Source organism: Phocoena sinus, chromosome 19, assembly GCF_008692025.1.
Source record: "Phocoena sinus isolate mPhoSin1 chromosome 19, mPhoSin1.pri, whole genome shotgun sequence".
Taxonomy (NCBI): Eukaryota; Metazoa; Chordata; class Mammalia; order Artiodactyla; family Phocoenidae; genus Phocoena; species Phocoena sinus.
Genome location: NC_045781.1, coordinates 39,938,953 through 39,945,782, shown reverse-complemented (window position 1 = coordinate 39,945,782; position 6,830 = coordinate 39,938,953). Strand labels below are relative to the sequence as shown.

At 47.4% G+C, this 6,830-nt stretch overlaps 1 pseudogene; it reads right to left on the bottom strand.

Annotated features, from left to right (window-relative positions):
- Positions 1-1,410: 1,410 nt before the first annotated feature.
- LOC116744746 lies at positions 1,411-2,133 on the bottom strand (annotated as a pseudogene).
- Between the last annotated feature and the right edge of the window lie 4,697 nt (positions 2,134-6,830).

Here is a 6,830-nt window from a genome sequence, read left to right as displayed (position 1 = left end):
GTTGTTCACCCTGAGGTCCAGTTAGTGACTGATTGCCCGAGGTCAGGGAGAGAGTTTTCAGCAAAAGCAAACCTGTAGGCTGGTAGTTTTAACAAACACACTCTTTCTGAATAGCAAACATAGAATCAACTCCTTCTAAGGGCATGCTCCCTGGCCTACACCTAGCCAGTGTGAATGTATGTCTGTACACAAACAGAAAGGGTATACATAGTTACGGATGTCACCAACCACTGTTGTTGGGCCTCCAGCTATCCCAGAATCTTTCCCTCAGGTGTCTTTCAATTGCAAGTGACTGAAAACCAATTCAAAAAAACTTAAGGCTAAAAAGTTGTCAGTTTTACTTTAAGTAAACAAATCACAGAGAGGGACTCTTCGTTTCTCCATTGCTTCTCACTGCTAATTCTCTCAGCATCTCTTCTATGGCATTCATTTCCTGACAAAGGATGGGAGCAGCCACTTCTCCATCTCCAAAGTCTCCATCTCCCAGATTGGCCCAGTCTGGGTCACATACTCTCCCCTCTGCCAAAATCACCATTTCCAGGCAGATGTGATGACACTGGCCATCTTAAGTCACATGCTCTCCCATTGCAGATTGGGGGCCTGAGATTGGCAGCTTCAGAGAGAAGCTGATGGTTCAAAGAAGGGAATAGCAGTTTTCCCAAAAGGAGGGAGTCAGAGTAGTACATGGTGGGCCCACTGAACAGTTTGTATCAGCTACATCTGGCAAAAGGTGCCATTTTAGTTTCACTGCCTAAAGATTCTGGTGAAACTGAAGGGGGAAACCACATCAGCACAAAGCGTGGATACAACCAGCCTTAAAACATCTGCACTTTATGTTGGAAGGTAAGTGAGGCAGCCACTACCCCAAGTTACCAAGGCAGAACTAAGTCACTCACAAGGAATAGAAGTTTTCATCCATCTGCTGCTTCTCCCTTAAGTCTTTCCAGTTCAACTAAGAAGACCTTTGGGCACTAGGACAACACAGCCATTGTTTAAATGAGAGGAAGATGATGAGTTTGCTCTCAGTCAATATGGACTGTGGTCTGGGGAACAGAGTTTCTGCTGTTGACTTCAATAGCAGGAAAAAAGGATATCCCATGTGATACCATGCAACACCACCACTTTCTGTTCAGGCAGACATTTGTGTAAAACCTTTCATTTCTGTCTCCAAAAGATGATTCACAGGGAAGCACTCTTACTCCACAGTGGGTCCAGGTAGGGCTCACGGACCTGCAGCTGACCTTGGTGTTTGGATTCTAGCAATAATCGTTTCTGCCCTGGGAAATGTGGAATAAATAAAAGTTGAAATCTCACTGGAGTGGCCTAGATGCTCAGACAGACATGAACTTCTTGTTGTTGTTCCCAAGTTTTATTCAAGAACTCATACAAAATATTCCAGATAGTTGAATTTTAATCCTCATCTTCCCCCACTTCTTCATCTTGATTAATCTGGAAGAAATGCAATTCGTAACTCTCTTTGCTGTTAGCAACTACGCATAACCAATCATGTAGATTATTCTTCTTCAAATATTTTTTGGTGAGATATTTCAAATACCTTTTGGGAGAAGGCACCGCAGACATTACAGTCATCCTGCTCTTGCTTCTCTTGATTGTTACAACCTCTCCACCAAGATTCCCAGCTTTTCCGTTCACTTTGATTCTCTCCTAAAGAAACTGCTCAAAATTGGCAGCATCCATGATTCCATCTTTTGCAGGGTGGATGCAGTCAAGGGTAAACTTCAGTACTAGCTTCTTTTTTTGCCCCCCTTCACCACAAGCTTTTTCACAGGGGCCTTGGCAGCAGCAGAGCCAGAAAGCCCCCATGAACTTTTTTGACAAGGAAAAGGTCATGGTCAAGACAAATCCCTTCTAGGCTTAAGGGGGCAGGACTCGGAGCAGTGGGAGTTCAGAGCAGGACAGAGCACTCTAAAAGTCAGCCTCATGGGGGTGGGGGTTGGGGGGGATGACGGCCTGAAGGAAAGGGATGGGAAAGTCTGCCAGGCGGACCCAGAACAGCAGCACCACAGACAGCCTTTGGCAACTCCAGGCCACAGGGTAACCCACACTCGCCATTGTCTGGTGTCCAACCGGCCAGGATGACCGGGAAACGAGCCGCAGGCTGAAGGAGGCCATCTCCTCGACTGACCTCTGTATGCCTTTTTTGGTTGTTGTTAAATTTTTTTCACTTATTTTAAAAACTGGATTAAAGGAAATTAATAAAGGAAAATTTCACCTACATCAGGTATATTTAGCTTTGTGCTTCTGTCCAGATGAGTATGGATTGGTCCAGGCACCACCCAGTGAAGGAGTTTGCTAAGAGCCAGCTCTAGCAGGGCCCACAGATCGAAGCCTGAGGGTGTCTGTCCATTGCCTAGAAACACCCTCCCAACCCCACAAACCTGGCTGAATTCTCTGAAGCCCTGCTGCTCGGAGCCTTCCTCTCCTAAGGATTCCGTCAGCCCAGGGTCTCCTCTCTCCTGCTTTCCCAGTGGGCAGCTGCTCCCACTGATCTTGGATGGTGGGCAGAGAAAGCACGATACCCCTGAGTAGGGTATTGAGGGAACCCTTAATTGTCTGGCCCAACTGTGAAGCTCTGAACTGGGTGCTTTTATGCCCCTTATGTCAGTTAATTCCCACAACCACCTTCTAAGACAGTCCTCCTTGTCCCTGTCTGACAGATAAGGAAATAGAGGCTCTGAAAAGGTAAATAAGTGACCACAGGATATGGACAAGACCCTGATCCATGAGAGGTAATGAAATGGCTAAGCCTTTGGGGTGTATCCTCTTTGTCCACTCCTCAGCATAAGCCTGCAAGTTTGTCGTTATTGACCCTGTTCTACAGATGAGAAAACTGGGGTTCAGAGGGGCTGGTGCCCTTAACCATTCCATTCCAAGGCCTGTACTGGTAGAGATGCCAAAAGTCCTGCTTGTCTCCTTAACTGAACTGCGAGCTTGTGGAGAGCTGTGGCTGGGGTCATTCCTCCTGAAGCACCCTACCATGCTCCCAAAGGGGCCCCAACGGGTTGAATGAAGGGGGTCCTACTGTGGGCCTTGAGGCAGGACGTGGCTCTTGCCCTTGATGGTTGCACATTCCTGCCCACTGAGCCCAGCTGTTTGTCCCTCCTTGGCTTGGAAGGTCAAGGCCTAGACGTCCTGCCTCCCAGGTCCAGCAGAAAGGATGGCTTTATACAGATCTGGTGTTAGCTGCCACCCACACCTGCCTCTCCTCAAAGTGAGGGTGAAGTCCTTCCAGGTCCCTGAGCCACTGGTGCACTATTTCCTGAAGAAAGTTTCCCGTCAGTTAGTGAGGAAATAGTGTACCATCTTGAAGCTGAAATAGGATCTGGAGCCACAAATGAATGTTGAGGGGGGTGGGAGAGAAGGAGAATTAGGGGCTGGCACAGAGCCACTAAAGCCTGGCTCTCCCCTGCTTCTAGTTTTTGGATGGAGATGAGCTTAAGTCCAGGATGAGGCTATCATCTGCCTAAATGAGGCAGTTTCCTGAGCCCTAAATAATTTTTTGGAGATATAATTTACATACCATACAATTCACCCTTAGGCCCTTAAGAATTTCCCCTCCAGGAGGTTTTCCCGCTTCTTAACTGCCCTGCCACACTCCCTCCATCAGCTCAGCCATCCCAGAGGGAGAGGAAAGCAGAGAGGAGCAAGTTTCCCCAGAAGAGCATTTCTTCAGTGTTGGGATCAATAAACCCGTTTGCTTAAAAGGAACCAGATGATTTCATCCTTGTAATTACAAGTTTGACGTTTGCAAATCTTGCCCAGGCTCCAAATGAGCCTCTTTGTCATGGGAGGTGGAGGAGTTTGTCTGGATGGCTGGGGTTGGGGACTGAACCTGGTGTGGTGGGAAGAGGGCCAGGCTGGTGTCAGGAGGCCTGGCTGACCATCTGTGAGGGCTGCTGGACTGCTCCCCTTCCCCTCCCCTACTCTCCAAGTTTCTGGAGGGTGATGGGAAACAGACTACACTAGGGAACTGGAGAATGCGGTGCTCTAACCACAGCGCCCTCCTGCTTAAACCCCTCCCCCAAGTCTCCGGTCTGCCTATGGCTGAGAGGCAAAGTCCCTCAGCCCAGCATTCGTGATCCCCTGACAGTCATGACTTTCCTTCCTAATCCCATCTCCCATCATTTCTCCCCATGGCACCCTGTAATCCAGCCACACTGGCCTGCCTGCGTTTCCCACATGCCTCAGTGCCTTTGCTCTAACTGTTCCCTCTACCGAGCATGACTTCCTCCCTCTTCTCTGCTAGGAAAACTCATACTTTTTCTTTAAATATGAGTTCAGGGGCCTTTGATTGTCCTCTGCAGAGTGACTGCCCCACAGTGTCACCTCATTCTCTCCGTTGTGTCCATTCAATATGCCAGGGAGATGGTCAGCACACCTAGGACACAGCAGTACCCTCGGTTCTGGAAGGAGTTGGCTCCCCACTAATTTGTGTTTATTTTACTTCTGTGCAGGCTTCATGTGAGTGTCTCTCACTCCACCCTTACATTTCGTTTTAATTATTTAAAACTTGTGTGTATTTATTGTAGAAAATTTAGGAAATATAGGAAAAGAAGAGAGTCCACCACTTCAAAACAATCACTGCTAACATTTCAGTATATTTTCTTTGGCCTCTTTCTATCCACATTTCTTCACCCAGCTATGACATTCTATATGTACAGTTTTGAATGTTCCATTATGACCTAACCCTATGGCATAAGTATTTTCCCACGTAATCATATAAAACTCCTAATGGCATCTTAGCTGATCCCCTGTTGTCGGACAACTATTTAGGTTGTTTCCCATTATTCACTGTTATAAAGTAAGGCTTCTGTGAACATCGTGGTGCTTAAGGCTTTTTCTTAAAAGTTTTGGATAGTGTTTTTAGGGTCAGTTTCCAGAAATAGATCCACTATGTCAAAAGACACAGGCATTTTAAGCTTCCTGATACCTGTAGCCAAATTTCTCTTTGGCACTGCCTCTTCTCTCTTCTTGAGTCTTAAAAATCTGTTCCTTCCTCCCTCCATTTCTCTTCTCACTGTCTCAGGCACAGGAAATGCCAACCAAGAATAAACCAAGACCTGCAGAGAGAGATCAATGGATCAATAAGGCAGGTTGAATAATTCAACACCCAGTTCTGGCTCATTCATCAACTCTTGAGTCCAAATGCATCCTCTTTTACCACCTCTCCTTTTGTCTCTCTGCTGATACCTTGACACCTTGCTCTGTTCTTGGATTCTTTCCCAAATTTGACAAGCTCTAAACCATCCTTGCAGGCAGGGCTTCCCATCATGCTGTAACATTGCCTTATAAATTGGCAGACAGAATTACTAGCCAACGTCCACCTCACCGGCCTGCTTTCCCTCTAGGAACATGAGGAATAATTAATAAAGCAGACAATAGCCCTCTTCCTCTAGATGACACTTCTGAGTGAATGGTCAAGGAGTTCAGCTTCAGACTGTTCCAGCCCTGCCTAACTTCCTCTGTTTAGCTTGCTTCTTTCCCCTTCTCAGCCAAGCAAATTCATACTCTTTCATTAAATGTGGGTTCAGAGGCCTCTGAGAAATCTTTCTCAACTGTGCTGGGCAGAATGACTGCCCCATAGCATCCCCTCACCAATGCCTGCCCTGGAGGCTAAATGCAACCTCCTCAAGGACACCTCACAGTCTTGGTAGCTTCCCCAGCCCCACCTTATGCTAACTTCATCTTGCTCCCTCCTGCCCAAGGGGAGCTCCCAGCATGCCTTGCAGCTTGAGTAGTGTTGGTGATTAACATGGACACAGAGATGCACTACCCAGATCCCTCTTCAGTGAAGGACTTGTTACCCCAGCAGCTGGGATGCTCTTATCCCCCTCAGGGATTTCCTGAGCTGCAGAGAGCTACCTGCAGGTCACTCTTGCTTCCTGGGCAGCTCACATCCAATGACTGATCAAGATGGGATTGTAAAGGCCCAGCAGGGCAATGCTGATGGGTCATAATAGCTCTAAAGCTCCCCGTGGAGTCAGCTGAAGCTGTTGTTGGGCCTGCAGTGGAGCTTGGCTTCTCCCTCCACCCAGTTCTGCTTCCTTCCTCTCCCATCAACAGGTTCTGATCCCAAGGGCACTCCTTAAAAAACAGCCTGTGGCACTTCCCTCGTGGCGCAGTGGTTAAGAATCTGCCTTCCAATGCAGGGGACACAGGTTTGAGCCCTGGTCCGGGAGGATCCCATGTGCCGCAGAGCAACTAAGCCTGTGCGCCACAACTATTGCACTCTAGAGCCCACGAGCCACAACTACTGAGCCCGTGTGCCACAACTACTGAAGCCTGCATGCCTAGAGCCCGTGCTCCGCCACAAGAGAAGCCACCACAATGAGAAGCCCACGCACCACAACGAAGAGTAGCCCCCACTCACCACTAGGAAAAGCCCACGTGCAGCAACGAAGACCCAACGCAGCCTCAAAAAATAAATAAATTTATTAAAACAAAACAAAACAAAAAACAGCCTGAAGGTAAAGCTTCCTAGAGAGCTCAGCAGTGACAAAGAGTGATTCCCAAGCAAGCTTCACTCAGTGCCATATCCCTTACTTTACCTGGGCCTGTCCTGAGCTAGATCCTGCCCAATGAGATGCTGTGGGTAAGCCTTCTTTATAAATATGTTTTAATGTCTTAGGTTTTATTTTTAAAAGTGTTAAAAAACTGTTTTGGAAGAGATATGAGCCATTTTGGGACAATGGTTGTCTGGTACGAGCTGAGATTCCTCCTTTGTATAATATGCACACTACATAACATTTGCTTTAGTACAAGCAATTTTCCAAACACTTTCTCACTGGACTCTCCCAAGGTAAGGAGGG